This window comes from Xiphophorus hellerii, chromosome 19, assembly GCF_003331165.1.
Source record: "Xiphophorus hellerii strain 12219 chromosome 19, Xiphophorus_hellerii-4.1, whole genome shotgun sequence".
NCBI classification, from domain to species: domain Eukaryota; kingdom Metazoa; phylum Chordata; class Actinopteri; order Cyprinodontiformes; family Poeciliidae; genus Xiphophorus; species Xiphophorus hellerii.
In genome coordinates, this window is record NC_045690.1 from 27217649 (window position 1) to 27234653 (window position 17005).

Sequence of the window (17005 nt, forward strand, 5' to 3'; positions counted from 1 at the left end):
GTTTGGCACAAAATACACCCTGAAAATCACATATGCAAATATATTAGGGTTGGGACTTCAGTGCAGTGTTTTTGATTACTTAATTACATAGATTTTAATGCATTAAAGATGTTAACACAATTAATCATTTTTTTTCTATTCTACATACAGAAGTCTCAAAACGGAACCTTTCAAATGACATCAGCGATAAATGACAAAGCTGCTTCCCTTGAAAAACCAATGAGACGCAGAATAATGTTGTGTTCAAGTTGCACTAAATGTAGGTAGCCTATCAGCAAAGCCATTCAAGCCTAAAATAGCATCTCAATGCTAAACATGTATCAGCAGCAGCACAAAGAAGTTGAATGATCAACTTCCTGAAACACTTCATCGCTAAATGGGTAGAATATCATTCTGCAGCAATCTTATGGTTGAATAACCTAAAAAAGGTTAAAAACAATACATGTCTTTGTTGTTGTCTATTTATTCAGTAATTTAGTGGCAATTGAAAATGTTGTTTATTTTGTTGATGTTTAGTTCTCAATTAAAATGCAATTAATAGTTATTACAGACCCTGAATTAATTTAATTAAGTTTATGTACAGTACAGACCAAAAGTTTGGACACAACTGTGTGTCCAAACATACATACATACATACTGTATGTATGTATGTATGTATGTATGTATGTATGTATGTATGTATGTATGTATGTATGTATGTATGTATGTATGTATGTATGTATGTATGTATGTATGTATGTATGTATGTATGTACAGTACAGACCAAAAGTTTGGACACATCTTTTAATTCAATGAGTTTCCTTTATTTTCATGACTATTGACATTGTAGATTCACACTGAAGGCATCAAAACTATGAATAACACATGTGGAAATATGCACTAAACAAAAAAATGTAAAACAACTGAAAATACCCCTTATATTCTAGTTTCTTCAAAGTAGCAACCTTTTGCTGTGATTACTGCTTTGCACACACTCTGCATTTTCTTGATGAGCTTCAAGAGGTAGTCACCTGAAATGGTTTTCACTTCATAGGTGTGTCCTGTCAGGTTAATAAGTGGGATTTCTTGCCTTATAAATAGTCATGAAAATAAAGAAAACCCATTGAATTAGAAAGGTGTGTCCAAACTTTTGGTCTGTACTGTATGTATGTAGCTGTGCACACACACACCCAACTGTCTACTAGCCTGGATCTGAAGTTGAGGATAGAGAAGGCCTGCCTGTCCATGTCTGTCAATCCACACCAATCTTCAGTTCTAGCAGAGCTAATATTACCTGAGAAATCCAGTGATTTGCAGTAATTGCAGAGAACATCTCTATTTCATGATTTTAATTTGCACTCCTAGAGCAAATTACCCGCTGCACACAGCTTACCTGAAAACACTAATCCTACACCAATCGAATTTCTGGCAGTTGCGAGCTGTAATTTGTCTCGCTGTGTTGTTTCTCTCTTCTATTGCTTTCACTCTCTAAGGTCTTAGATTTTTGTACATTTCCTCATGAATATATTCAATCAAAATCTTTAGGCAACAATCACAGGTGATGCAAATATTTTTTACCAGCATAACCATAGTAGATTTTATCTTGCCCTGTCAGCTGTTTTTTATATTTTATATAATGATAAGCAAGCAGTCATAATGTGTCCCTATCATACATCTAACAAGATACTAGAGAATAGTTCAATTTCTTTAAATTACACTGGAACTAAAATCAGATATTTGGTCATTTATAATTGTTCTCTTCAATAAATGTAAACTTGACTCTCACTTTCCTCTTCAAAAAGCACATTTAGAAGCCAAACCACGTCTTGATCCCTTTTTAAATAAATCAAACTACTAGAAAACACTATTAGATGGACAATAACAGTTTTGTTCTTTAAGATACATGAGTAAGCAGTAGGAAAATTTATGACACAGTGACAGTAAAATAAAGAGCACCAAGTGCAGAGAGGAAAATTGAACAGTAAATGACGAGACAAGGCAATGTTTTAACAAAGTTTGAGGCACCAAGAGAAAAGAAAAACAGTAGAAAAATGAGGGAAGACAACCAGGATCAGTTTGGGATGTTTACTTGGAATCTGTCTGTATGAGACCACAGAATTTTTTTGTAAGGTGCCTTGACACAACATGTGCTGTAAACTGACTCTATATTAAAAAAAAAACCTGAATATTTATTCACTGGAATAAACCTGGAGGCTTTCAGTTGTTTAGTTTGGGTAGACTCAGATTTCCGCTAAACCATTCACAAAGCACGTGGAAATAATCATCTAGAATATAGCTCAAAAAGAACCTCAGTATTATATGATTTCTTCCTCCAACAGATGTATTGATTCTTTTAAAAGATGTTTTGTTAGCCAGTCAAAGTCAGAGCTGCTGGTTCTTTTTACAGGAAATATTAAATGATGAGTTAAGGACGTTGTTCCCACATCGTCCTGAAGCATCAGAACTGCTTTCCACTGCTCCAGGCTCACTTCCTCAGCTGCACTTTCGTCAAGCTGTCTCTCCCACAGTGATGTTCATAAAAACAAAGACAGAACTGTGTGGAGTCTTCCTCCTTCAACGTTTCTTAACATTTAGCTATTTTCCATCGTCTCTTCTTGAAGTACCTGAGCCCAAAGGCTCTAAGAAATTGCTTTACCCTTACTCAAACAATGGGCTCATAAAGAGTTTAAAGTGATCTTAAATTACCCCGTTAAGATGTGGTGACTAGAAAACTGGTGTTTAAAACAGGTAAATTCCAGATTTGTGGTCGATCTTAAGCACCCCTGCAGTGGAGTCTTAATCAAAGAGCTGTAACAATTGATAATCGTTGTAAAGGGAGAGCACCAGAAAGAAAGAGGAGAACTAAAAATCAACTAATTGCAAACCTCATATTCTGTTTTTCCTGTCTCTCTCTACTCTCCTACTAATCCTTAAATTAACTGGGTTTTTTTTTTTTGCTTGTACAAAAAGTCAAGGGTTTTCATCACAATTCTAAGTTTTTATTATATTTTATTTAAGTTGATTAAACATATTTCCATGATAGCTTTAGTCAATCTAATTATCACTGTTGCCTAAGTATTCTTATCTGTGTTTTAACTGAGTCTGGTAGGCTAAGAAACATAATGAAGGTTATTTTGGAAATCAGAGGTGCTGACCAAACATCTGACATCGTTGGAATAAAACTTGAGGCTGAAGCAGAACTGAACCCTGCAACATGATAGTGAACCAAAACATACCAGTGAATCTACCTAGCACTATGGAATTAAGAATGGAATATCAACTTACAGTGTTAATTTGTTATGGAAATTGAGACTGATTATTCATGTAAAAAACCCTCAAACATCTCAGCCAAATCCTCAGATTTATGTCAGAGACGAGCATATAGCTACAAGAAGTGCCTCGCTGAAGTTATTTGTAGCTAAAAGGGCTATGACTGGCTATAAGGACACAGTCCAAAATTTTTAGTCAGGTAAAAAATATTTGTTGATCTGTTTTGTACAGGGAAGTGCAGTGGAACAGCACTTGCACTTGCCTTGCAGCAAGACGATTTTGGGTCCCAATCTCAGCCTGGGGTCTTTCTGCATGGAGTGTGTATGTTCTCCCTGGTCATCCATGGGGTCTCTAGGTATTTTGGAATTCTCCCACAGTTCAGAAACATGAGTGTTAGGTTAACTGGTGTGGGGATGAGCATATGTATGTGTGGTTGTCCTTTGTGCCAGTGCGTTGCCCTGGGATGTACTGGTGATCTGTCCAGGGTGACCCCGCCTCTTGCCCAATGACCCCCAACCCTAAGGAAAAGGGTAAGCGGGTATTAGAGGTGTGTGATATGACATAATTTGGCATCGATCTGATAGCAAGTAAATATTGCAAATACTGATACATTTTATTGAATTTTGATTCATCATCAAACTTCTAGTCTTTGGTGCTTTGGAGTTTTTCCTTTGAATGATTTTATCAATACCTAGGACAGAATTTGGACAAAGTTTATAGGTATCTATATTAATTTTTTTGGATAGAGTTCAAAAACTACAATACAAAGATAAAATAAAATTTCAACGTGGAATCTGAATCTAAAGTATCATCTAGTATCAATAATGACGTGGTATTGATAATGTTGATAAATAATGTGCCCATATCTTATAGGTACAGAGAATGAATGGATCTTTTATTCAGTGGGAAATAAGAGTTGATTTCTTTTAAGTAGAATAAATCCCTTTATTTTTCAGAAATAAAGGAAAAAATGTATTAGGCTTCAGTATCTGAACATACTGTATCTTAAGCTGAGTATTACTTCAAATCGATACATTTGGATTCTATCTAGGTTGATTGATTTGGGTTCAAATAATGTTTTTTTGTTAATAATTCCTGGGAGATGTGGGAATCCAGGTTAACCCCTTGTTTGTTTGTGTATGTTTAACAGCATATATTAATATTTCATCACGGTCAGAACTGCTAACATTTGCCTCTTTTACCCCCTTTTCTTCTCTCTCATCATGTCGGCCTAATCCTCCCTCTCTGTTTCTTATCTCCCTTCTCTCTCTTTTAACATTTTCCTCTCAGCTCCATCTCTTTCTCATTACAGACCCATTTCTTTCTCTTTATGCCTTCTTTTCCCTCCACTCTCTCACTCCCTGCTGTTGCTGTCTGTCCTGATCTCACGTGGCCCCATCCACCCTGCCTCTTGCCGTTTCCTTGCCCACCCTCCCAGCTTCTCTCATCCTCCTCAGTGTAATGCAGGATAAAGACACAGGGATCACATATGGCCGAGTGGTAATGGTGGCGCGCCACTTAAATCCACTCATTTAAGTGCAAATCAGTGTCATTCTGGAGCTGCCGAGCAGATGCTAGTCCATGTCAGCATAACTTGATGTGACCACTGCAGGCTTAAAGTGTGTGTTTATTTGTGTGGGTGTGCATTCTCAGTAATCCATATGGATTCTGATAAAAGAACCTGCTCCTTAAATGCACAAAACCTGTGAACCGATAGGCAGTTATACATTTGTACAACTGCAAATGTGAGGGAGGGATTTAAGCACACCACTCTGTTAAATTAGTGTAACATTTTGCGTTTCGTGCCTACAGTCCAATACAATCATGTGAGTGAGTAAAAATCATATCAATAAAATAAAACTGATTAAGAAGAAAAAATTCTGGGTTCAACATCACCCGAAAGTAGCAACCATATATTAAGTTTGGACTGGTCAAATATGATTTCTAGCTTCACAATAATCACTATCAATATGCACTATCATAAAGAGACTGCCTCTTTATCATCATATTCACGGTAAAACAACAGTGTGTTGGTGGAGTGTTTCATCATTTCAGTCATCCTGAAAATGTCACCAAGACTAGCTGGCACAAACATCTGTTACGGTTTGAAATATTTAAAGTAGTAGTATGTGTTTTCCAGGCACATAGTGCTATTTTATAGTACAATCAGTTGCCTTCAGTTGTTATAAAAATGCTGTAAATCATGCAGCAAATATGACATAAGAGAAAATTGGCTTCATAATGTAACGCTTTGAAATTGGGCCTCTGTCTCTTTAAGAAGCTCCAGCACTTTCTGATACTCCGACTTAAGCATTTCATCACAACATTTCTCCATTAAGCCTTTAACATCAATTTTAGGACAGTTGGACTGAGAAGTAGCTCCGATGATGAGCTCAGCAGACGCACAGTTCTACCAGATCACCCTTTTTCTCATGTGGGCAGCTGCCCCCACTCAGGGGTCAAAGGGGAAGGCTGCTCTGTGAGGCGGAAGCTCGGCTGGAGACTGCAGGTCTGAGAAAGAGCTGCGTGGAAAAGGTGGTGCTTGGTGAGAACAACCGGTTAGGCACACCTGGTTGCCACGGGAGATTAAAAGATTTCTCAAACATCCATGAAAGAATCAAAGCAACACTTCAGGTATATTTTTGATGAGGGAATAATATAACATGACCTAAAGCTAAAAAAAAATAACAATGTCGTCTTTACGTAGTTCCCCTCCTTTAAGATTTCATCTGAGACTTTGAAGCATTCAGTTGGCTTTAGTTGGTGGGACATATCATCCATCCACTGTGTATGGATGATATGCTTGTCTAGACCTACACCATGGGACTACAGCCATGAAGTTACAGAACAATTCAAACCAGGAGCCATTATTAAACAGCCTACAAAATACTGGCAGGCCAAAGCTATCTGACTTTAAGTGAACTTTACAGTTTAGGAAAAAGGAAATTTATTTTCCCCTAAAATGTAAGATCTCAGAAACCTGTCGTACCCTCTTCCCTAAAAATATTGTTTCTCCATCTTAAACTACCCCCAACCTGTCCTACACCTTTTTCTTTCTATCTTTCATCCGTGCCAACATTTGTCCTTTGGCCGACATTTTTTAGTCTGCCACAAGCAATGCTCGATCTTTAGCTGTACCTCCTCCTGTTCTTCAGCCTATTCCGTTCTCTCTCTCTCTTCTTCTTTTTCCAGGTGTTTTGCACGGATAAAGGATTGATGAAGCCATCAACTCTCAGCTCTTGACATTTACAAAAGAGTCCTGTGAGGAGCCTCCCAACACATCGCAGCCCTCTCTTGTGTTATCTTCCCACAACGCTACCTCACCCGTCACTAACCCGACCACATCATTAGGACCCAGTAATTAGCTCTCATTTGTAAAGCCCATGTAAATAAATGGGACATAATGGTTGGGATATCATTCATACTGAGGTGTAAACTAGACTTTGACTACGTGTGTTTGTGTGTACGTGCTTCAAGTATTTTTCCTTCTTTTAGCATAAATAGAACACAAGCAGATAGCTTATGACTCATCCAGTTACAGGAGTGTGCTTCGGAAACGTTGATCGCAGAATAAAACAAGCAAGTGTTTGATCTGTTGGAGAAAGATGCTGGAAGGAAAATATTTAGAAAGCCTAAGTTAATCATTCTGCAGGTAGAGTGCACAGATACGGGATTAACATGTTGGTAAAGTAATTACTTTAGACCAAAATATACCTGAGGTATAAACAATTTGGGCTCATGTGTAAAATATATTGTTGTTCTTCAGAGATGCAGCTTGATTCATCCCCGACAATTTAAATTAGTGCATGCATTTTAGATACATATTTTATGTAGATATAAAAGATTCATAAATATAAGCCAAGAGATATGTTCTGATCTACTCTATAGTTGTTCAGATAAGAAATATTATTACAGAAATTCAGGATTAGAACACACACTCTAAATGGAACAATTCAAAAATACCTAAATGATGCGGGCCATGACCTCACTGATTATTCATTTCAAGACTCCACATCCATCAGTGAACAGGAACTTCACAGACCAGTGTCCTGTTTTCACCACAACCTTTAATGGCTGGTAATTGACTGATTCATGAACCATCAACTCAGATGGGGGAAAGCAGACAGGAAGTGACAAGAAAGAAAGGGTCACGTTCTAGTGAGAACATTATTTTTCACTTGACTAGCAATACAGTTTTTGTATCTTTGTTGTCTCTGGGAGATAGCAAAGAAAAAAGTCAGTGTTTAGGTGAAGCAACCATGACAGGAAAAGAAACTAAAAAAAAAACAAAGCATGTGAGAAACCTTGGTTAGGGGTCTCCAGTACCATAGATGTAACACCAGTGTAAGGTAATTGTTGCAATTGTTTGAAATCACCAAAAGCGTTGACTCTAAAGTCAGCAGAATTTATCTCAACATGTTCCAACTTAAGCATCTTGCAACAAAGTACTCAAGGACCCACTCCTAAACTTTCACAAGATTCCCAAGGACTTATACGAGCAAATTAAAGCTATCTTGAATATCATTACACTCATACTTAAACCCAAAGCAAGATATCCTGGAACCCTTTGAAATGACCTTCAAAGATAATTTCAATCATCCAAGAACTCTGACACTTCTCAAAGTAGTGCAACAATCTCTTAAAACATCCTACAAATATCTTCAGACACATAGAACCTCCTCCTTAAAACTCTTGGAACTGTCTGAAAGAGCTGAGAGGACTTTCAATCTTCTTCTTCAAGACTTCTAAATGCATTTACTTGGTGGTTTTGAACTATTAAATGTTACTATGACTCTCAGAGGGTCAAAAGCACTCAGAGTTATCTGCATCTATAGCCTCCTGGTCAATGTGACTCTGTCAATAAAATTGATTGTTGTGTATTCATTTGCATTTAATGACGATAATCTATGTCCCAGTGGGGAAAACTGCACATTTAGGCTGAACTACTCTTCCCTGATTGATAAACTTTTCTCCCTTTACACTAGTGTTCAATCTAATTATCCAAAATTAAGTAAAAGTAAGTAGTACTAGAAATTTAGAAAAGTAGCTTAAAACAGTTTTTTCTTCCTCCAAGTGCTTTCAGCTCTAGCTTTAATCCCACATACAGTCAGATTAAATCTGTGGTAGCAGCAAATGTGGAGTTATTTACTACCATGTCTTACATTCTGATCAGGATTTCTCTTTATTTGGTGTTTACTTCACTGAACAAGATAATGACAAGAAAACTTGACAGAAATTCAAACTCGTGTCAGAAATGAAAACAAGACCAAGGAAATCTAAGTACGTTTTTTACTGTTGTTCAATATGAGTAGCTGTATTAGAATATTTCCCAATGAAATGTTTGCACAAATCAGATACAGTGGACCCCTGGTATCTGCTGGGCTGAGTGTTCACAGCCAATTTTAATAGTTCAAACATCACATTTATATTAATATGCATAAATACACACTGCATAGAATTACCACAAAAGTTAACATTCATAGTTTTCCTTTCCTTCACTCTTTTGAATTCAGCCAATTACCACCAAGGAAAATTCATACCGCTCTTGGATTGGCTGCTTTGCAAACGCCAGCCAATAGTGTGCAAAGTAGCTTTGCACCTATGCATTTAAGCTTTTCTAGATGAATTTTTGTTAGAATATCTTAGACATGCTCTATGAAAAAACGAGCTGGAGTTATGTTGCACAAAAACAAACAAACAAAAACAACCCCCCGCCAATTTTGGTTATATGGTGACAAAGTGAAAAAACTTTTTTCCATGTTTGTCCATTCAAAGGAATCATACAGATAATATAATATAGATTCACTAAAGTTGGTCATTTTCTAATAATCATAAACTTTACTAAAAAGAAACCAGAATATAGAGGACTACATCAGCCCAGTTTTATATTACGCTTGTAATATTGCAGAATCACTGCATATATTGTAGGTTATTTTATAATAATTTCTTTTTTTCAGGATTCTTTTTATATTAAACAAATAATGAACAACTGCATTTTTTTCTTCCAAAATTATATCACAAAGTTGAAAAACGGATATGTTGAACAAATAGATACAAAATCAAGGTGTCTCCACATTGTCTTCAGTAGAAATGAGCTCATATAATCTACTTATAATAATAAGCAGAGGATGAGGCAGGCTGCAATCTCTTCAAATAAAAATCCCACAGTTGTTCAGAAAGAAACCACAGAATCTATATTCACCTCCGGACTTCTGCAAAACACAAGGTCTAGTGGTAAAAAAAACCAAAAAACTATTTCTGCTTTCCAGCAGAAATGGCAGATTGGAATGGAAAAAATGACAGGATGTATACTCTTTAGATACAAAAGTCTAAAATACATAATCTCATCTCAAATTTGCAGCAGTTTTTAATGACAGCATTCAAAGATACTTGCAGTTTGTGGATCCCCCTTTGTTCATTAACGCTGTACTTCTGAGCAAATGTTACTCAGAGAAGACCTCCTTTGATGGAATCAGTTTTATGTCAATGGTAAACCATTAAACATGCATGACCTATCCTAATCCTGATGCTGCTTAAAAATCCCAAGCACACATGACAATCAAACACACAAACACGCGTCTAAAGCGGTCTATTATGCACATCACACTTACACAATTCTGCTCCTCACAATTCAATAAAACAAGCATCAATTTTGTTTGCTGATCTGTTTACAGCTTCTACAGCACCAAGATAACGGCTGGCTGTAAATCTGAACCCAGGGATGAGAGAGAAGGTGGGAGCGAGGGTACTGGGGACAGCTAATGTGAATTGAACGCAAACAAGAGAAAAGGGGCAAAATGTGGGGGTGTAAATAAAAGTAAGGGGTGATGGAAAAAGAGGAAATGCCAAGGCTAACATTGGAAAAAGCAATGCAGGAATTCAAAAGTAAAGGAAAGCCATTCTCCAGCCCTCCTGCGGTCCTAAGAGACGGGGTCATTTGGAGCCCAGGGTTTTTTTTACCCAGTGAGGTCCAGCAGACAATTGTACAAGAATTTCTTTGTGTATTTTGGAAACTGACGGGACAACCCCCCCCCCCACTTCCCCGCTGTCCACCCGTGACATTACTGAGATCCTCCTGAGCATCACACTAAAACCAAGGGAAGGTTAAACATCCCACAGACTCTTTAACACCTAGTTACAACCTGCTTTCCACTTGTTTCAAAAAAAATATCAAGCCATTTTCCTCTGTATCTGTCAAGGACACTTTCCAAAGATAAATGTTTATTTATTTATTTAGTGGTTGTCATTGGTTTTTTTAAACCAATGACAACCACTAAATCAATGGTTCTTGTGAAGGCTTCAGAAATATAAGGCAGTCAAAGCTGCATTCCTAGAACGTATACACTGGCAGCTCCGCACTGAACCACAGACACCCAGCTGCTGTTGTGAAGGTTAGCAGGTGCTGCATTCAGTCGTTCCGAAATACATAAAACCAAAGTGATGCGGGTTTGATGAAGCCCACCAGCCATCAGAATCCCAACATGTCCAACACTTTTTAATGTGGTGAGAGAGAACAGAGCAGGCGTTGAGAAGATCATGACCTCCACACCCCTTGTGCCATCACTTGCACCTCTAATGCATGACAAGAATAAGTGAAGCAAGCGTTAAGCCAAAAACCAGCAAGGTGGTGTGTGTTTGGTGTCCTTCAGCAGCCCTATTTCACCTCCTGCTGTCTGTCTCTCTGCCTCTCTAATGTATAAAAGTGTCTCTTCTTACTTTAAATCCGTGCTGTGCAGGTAGATAGTCACCTCTGACCTCACACAGTGGCTCGCTGTGCAGCTTCATCCATTTCAATGGCACCTGTCTGTACAGCCCTCTGTCTAGGCTCAGTGTGCACATACACACATTGCTGTCATACAGATTCATGCACAAAGTAGAAGTATGAGGACCCACTCTATCAGGGCAGAAGTAAAGGTTGAAATGAAAACAGTGGAACACTCCTGATCAAAATGTTAACACAGGGGGAGTAGTGCCATGATCCTGACAGGGTTCAAGGTAAATAAGTTTAAGAAACTGATGGATAAGACAAAAAAAGACTGTAGATTTTTGGAAAAGACTCTAAACTCAAACAATCTGATCAGTGTGACCCAGTTTCCACAGTCTACATTTCTGAAGAAGTTCCAAAAATGATCAGAACTTCCTGAAACTCTAGAAAGCTCAAAGGATAGAATAATACTTTGCTCCAATCTGATGGTTGATTAACACTTCAACAGTCCTCTATGCCATTTACGATCATTCTTAGTATCAATGGACTGAGAAGTAGTTCATATGAGAGCCTCAGCAGATCCAAGAGGTGTTTGCTAATTGCTGCCGGCGCTAGTCTGCAGGAGCTGAGTGGGGTAGTTGCAGGTCAGTTCAGCTCTGTGAGGCAGGAGCTCAACTGGAGACTGCAACTCTGAAGAGAAGCTTTGTGAGAGCAAGCTCTTAGATACTGCCATTTTCACTCTGGTAAAAACAGCTTGAAATAAATCACAGAAAAAAAAATTCATATGTTATAATTGGATGTTAACATCTGGCAAGATCTTTATATGCAGGTGCTGTGGTGCTTGTCTGCTTTTGATCCTGGAGGTGTTTGTCAGGGCAAAGTAGACTTTACTAATCTTATGAGGAGCAGAGCATGTAGAAGAAAGATATCCTGGGCCCTCACCAGTCAGTTAGGACTGGATGTCATCATTATCTGATTCAGTAAGTTGAATCTATAAAACTTTTAAGCTGTAGTTTTTGAGAAGTCAGTTGCATGTGAGTTTGTGGACACCCATATGGATGACCAAAAGGAGGAAGTGGCCAATAGTCGGTTCAAACTGTTTAATGCTAATTCATTCATGTTGCCCTCCAGACAAGCGACAGTCCACAGGGAATACTGTAAGGAAAGGAAGTGAACGTGAGAGATGGTGAGTGTGTGTTTATAAGTGAATGGTTCCCATCCTCCCTGAGGGAATTTGGATGGCAATGAAATAGAGCAGAGATCAGGCCCTCTCTCCCTTCCAATGACCCTTCCTTTTATGTGTCTGTGTGCTTTTATGTGTGTGTTGAGGGTGGGGGAGAGGTGTATAGGTGTGTGTGTGTGTAGGGGTGGGGGTGTGTGTGTGTGTGCGTGCACTGACGTAGCATAATAACCCTCATGTGCAGTGGTGCATGTGAGGAAAATGACCTTGCCTGTGTGTGTCAGTGTGTCAATGTGGTAGAAGGTCTGGACACTGCAGAGGCTCTTTAAATGACAAAGACAGAAAAAAATCTCTCCTCACATCTCTGACACACACACGCACGCAAAACACACACACACACACACCCCCACACACCCCACACACACACCCCTACACACACGCACGCACACCCACCCACCCACACACACACACACACACACACATCAAGCGCTCACATAACTAATCTCAATCCAGTCAACAAGAAAAGAGAAAGTGACATTGGTTCATACTCTGTTGGTTGATAAGAAAATGAATCCTTTTTTCTTTTCTTCAAACTAAACTAAAATAAATATCAATAATCCATATGACTTGGGTTTTGTTATACACTGTCTGGCCAAAAAAAAGTCACCACCAAAAAATGGTCACACTCTCTAATATTTTGTTGGACCGCCTTTAGCTTTGATTACAGCCCGCATTCGCTGTGGCATTGTTTCAATAAGCTTCTGCAGTGTCACAAGATTTATTTCCATCCAGTGTTGCATTAATCTTTCACCAAGATCTTGTATTGATGATGGGAGAGTCTGACCACTGCGCAAAGCCTTCTCCAGCACATCCCAAAGATTCTCAATGGGGTTAAGGTCTGGACTCTGTGGTGGCCAATCCATGTGTGAAAAAGATGTCTCATGCTCCCTGAACCACTCTTTCACAATGTGAGCCCGATGAATCCTGGCATTGTCATCTTGGAATATGCCCGTTCCATTTGGGAAGACAAAATCCATTGATGGAATAACCTGGTCATTCAGTATATTCAGGTAGTCAGCTGACCTCATTCTTTGGGCACACAATGTTGCTGAACCTAGACCTGACCAACTGCAGCAACCCCAGATCATAGCACTGCCCCCACAGGCTTGTACAGTAGGCACTAGGCATGATGGGTGCATCACTTCACCTGCCTCTCTTCTTACCCTGATGCGCCCATCACTCTGGAACAGGGTAAATCTGGACTCATCAGACCACATGACCCTCTTCCATTCCTCCAGAGTCCAATCTTTATGCTCCCTAGCAAACTGAAGCCTTTTTTTCTGGTTAGCCTTACTGATTAGAGGTTTTCTTACGGCTACACAGCTGTTCAATCCCAACCCCTTGAGTTCCCTTCGCATTGTGCGTGTGGAAATGCTTTTGCGTTCACAATTAAACATACTCCTGAGTTCTGCTGTTGTTTTTCTTCGATTTGATTTGACCAAACGTTTAAGTAATCGCCGATCACGATCATTCAGGATTTTTTTCCGACCACATTTCTTCCTGGAAGACGATGGTTCCCCGCCATCCTTCCAGTTTTTAATGATGCGTTGGACAGTTCTTAACCCAATTCTAGTAGTTTCTGCAATCTCCTTAGATGTTTTCTCTGCTTGATGCATGCCAATGATTTGACCCTTCTTAAACAGACTAACGTCTTTTCCACGACCACAGGATGTGTCTTTTGCCATGGTTGTTTAAGAAATGAGGAGTTACTCATTGCATCAGCTGGGTTTAAATAACTTGTTGCCAGCTGAAAGATAATCGCCTATGCAGTACTTATCCAATAGGAGGCTTGTACCTATTTGCTTAGTTAAATCCAGGTGGCGACTTTTTTTTTGGCCAGGCAGTGTATTTTTGTCTCTTTTGTATGATCATGTGATGATGACCAACATAGGCTGAAAAATTGTGTGATATTTTTTTGAATATACAGAGATACATAACCTTCTGCTCCCTTACAAAAAGCTGATTCATTCTGGTGATAATCCAAGGTTAGACTATTACAGTTTATTATCATCAGAGTTTCACACAAAGCCCTTTGTAGATCCATACATTCAATCCTATCGCTAATGGCTGATGGCTAATGGCAGGTTTTCATAAGTTCTCTATTGGCTATTGTAAAATCCAGAATTTAAATTTAAATGCGTATATCTTAAAAAAAAAAACTAAGACTACTTTGTTAGAGTGCATATTTCCTGCCAGTCATTTTGGAAAAATAAACTCTCATATTATATGATGTCACACCATAAACAGCTAATTAACTCAAAAAAATTCCTGAGCATTTAAACGGTTTCTCACTCTGAGTCAGTCGGTTTCATAATCATGAAGCAGACTGATGTTTGTGTCTCTGTTTACATTATTTTTAGTCTTATATCAACTAATATTCTTATTTATAGAAAACCTTTTTTACTGTCAGCTGTGAATCTTGTTTTAGTATTTTTTGTATGAAAACAACATAAAATGATTGCATAAAATCGTTTAGTACTGTACTGGGAGTATAATAATAGTCTTCTAACTATGAAAAAGCCCCACAGTGTAGAGCTGTGACTAACATGCAGCAGGTCCTCCCCCTAAAAACAACAAAAGCTGGACTAAGATGTAAAACCATTACGTGGGGGAGAGTGGAAGAAGTTAGGATGTAGTAGAGGAAATGCAGTCCTTAAACACAACTGACTCGCTCTATTCAGCATTCTTATGTTGAGGCATTGGGGGCTGCTGAATGTAAATAATTAAGTAACTGGTAACCTTACTTTGTTACTTTTAAAATTAAGTAATCTGTAAAGTAACTAAGTTACTTTTTTCAAGGAGGAAGCAGTAATCAGAAATCAAGTTCATTTTCAAGATAACTACGCCTTCACTGTTGCCATGGTTGCATTGGGTCATGGTTTAAACAGAGTGTGATGATTATTTCCATGAGAAATGTAAGTACAAGACAGTGCTGCACTAATGATCTTTTTGTGTAACACACATGCTAACAAGCTATCCATCCATGGTCTATGGCCACTTGTCCTTGAAGGAGTTTTGGGGTCCAGGGCTGGGAGCTTCAGTCCCTACTACCCACTATTCTAGGTTTAAACTAAATGATTATGTTGTTGATTTATTTTTATAGTTTAGTGATGTAATTCACCAGTGTTGAGGTTTGGGTTTTTGTGCTCTGATTATTTTAGGGATTTTAGTATCAACATATTGGCATATTCAGGTAATTTCTCTTTGTTTATTATTGTCGTTTAGGTCTTGCCATATCACAACTTTCCATTCTGTATGGTTTCTTTCTCTTTGTTGTGTCCTGTATCTTGTTCCAGTTGGTTTATTTCCTTGTGTCAGTGTCAGACTGTGTTGTAGATGCTATCTGTAGTGATTCTGTGGAAACTCACCTGGTTTTATTGTAACTCTCTGCTCCTCCTCAGCATTTAAGCTCCTTGGTTTTCCTTGTACCTTGGTGGTTTCTTGTGCTATTCTCTCTCTGGTTTAACTTCCTGTTCATGTTGCGCCATAATTGTAAGTTGCCATTTTTCCAGCATTAAATCCTTAATCATCAGTACATTGCTTTGTCTTGCCTGCAGTCTGGGTCCAACTAAACATCACCGAAGACAAACACCAAACACTTTACATACCGTAATCTTCCTAAAATAATGATCAACAGTGATTTAGGCAAAAAAAAAAGGTCCCTTTTGGCAAAACATGACTTGGGTCATTATGTTAGGAAGGTGACGGTATATACCTGGAGCTCACAGTGTCTGTCCCTAACTATGCTTTTAAAGATTTTAACTGCTGATAGCCTTCTAACAGAACCTCACTGGGAACATGTTGAACTATTCCTGTAAAAGGAACATTCCACAGCCTTAAAGACAGACCACCATGTACCTAAGTTTACAAGAGCATTTAAAAAAGAACAAGCCTAACTCACAATCATTTTAAAAGAATTCATCCAAAACAAAGTAAATAAATAAAAAATTGGGTCATTTAACACTTGCTTTATGCATAGCAACCTTTCAGAAACAGTCTTCCATGTTACATGTGTGGCATGCATGCAGGGCCAGTGTGTGTGTGCCTCATCATGCTGCTACATATAATAGCCTGGCATGAGGAGAAGTTGGCTACGAATCATCTTTGGGCGTAACGGGCTACAATCCAGCAAACTAATTTGGATCTGGCTGAGACAATGCAGTTATTATTTTCCTCTGGACCATCAGGCAGAGGACACACAGCCATCTGCTGTAGCCATACACACACACAACCCCCCCCCCCCCCCCCCCCCCCCCCCCACACACATCTCAATTAGACCAGTGAGAGGGCAGCTGCAAGTGATGCTTGGTCCCACAAAAACAAGCACCAGAAAACATGAACGGATTTATACATACATAAATATGTGTACATCATGCTGTGCTGTTTGATCAACAGTCGGTAAAACAGACACATTCTGCAGCTCATGTATGTTTGAACTCCTGAATCCCAACGAAAAACATGTCTACATGCGTTTCTGCTCCATGTGTTAAAATGGCATGAATTTGGAAGTAGTCTATTTAAGGAAGAGGACACAATCAAATGTTTATGTTCACCGCAGAGAGAAAGGAGCAAGCTGCAACGTTTTACCGCAAATAATAAAATTCAAAAATCGAGGAAAGGTATTTGTTAAGAACACAATAATGAACATGGAGCAAGATTATGGAACATGTTTAATGTTAGGCAGCAGCCGTGTTTAATTACACATCCACACTTTTCAATGTCTTTATTAACAGTCTGTTTGACTAGCCAGCCACGTCCACTGTCTCCCTGACGAGAAAGCAAAGAAACGAGTTTAACCAGCAAATCCTCTT

The 17005-nt window shown here is 38.6% G+C and overlaps 1 protein-coding gene and 1 long non-coding RNA gene across 4 annotated transcripts in view; one reads left to right on the forward strand and one right to left on the reverse strand.

The window, feature by feature from the left end:
- Positions 1-17005, reverse strand: part of npas3 (neuronal PAS domain protein 3) — a 292717-nt gene that overhangs the window by 83745 nt on the left and 191967 nt on the right. The gene's annotated exons all lie outside the window — the stretch shown is intronic.
- On the forward strand, positions 429-5746 carry LOC116709648 (uncharacterized). The gene is made up of 3 exons (XR_004336922.1): positions 429-444; positions 2319-2320; positions 5459-5746. It is a non-coding gene; the product is annotated as an uncharacterized LOC116709648 (long non-coding RNA).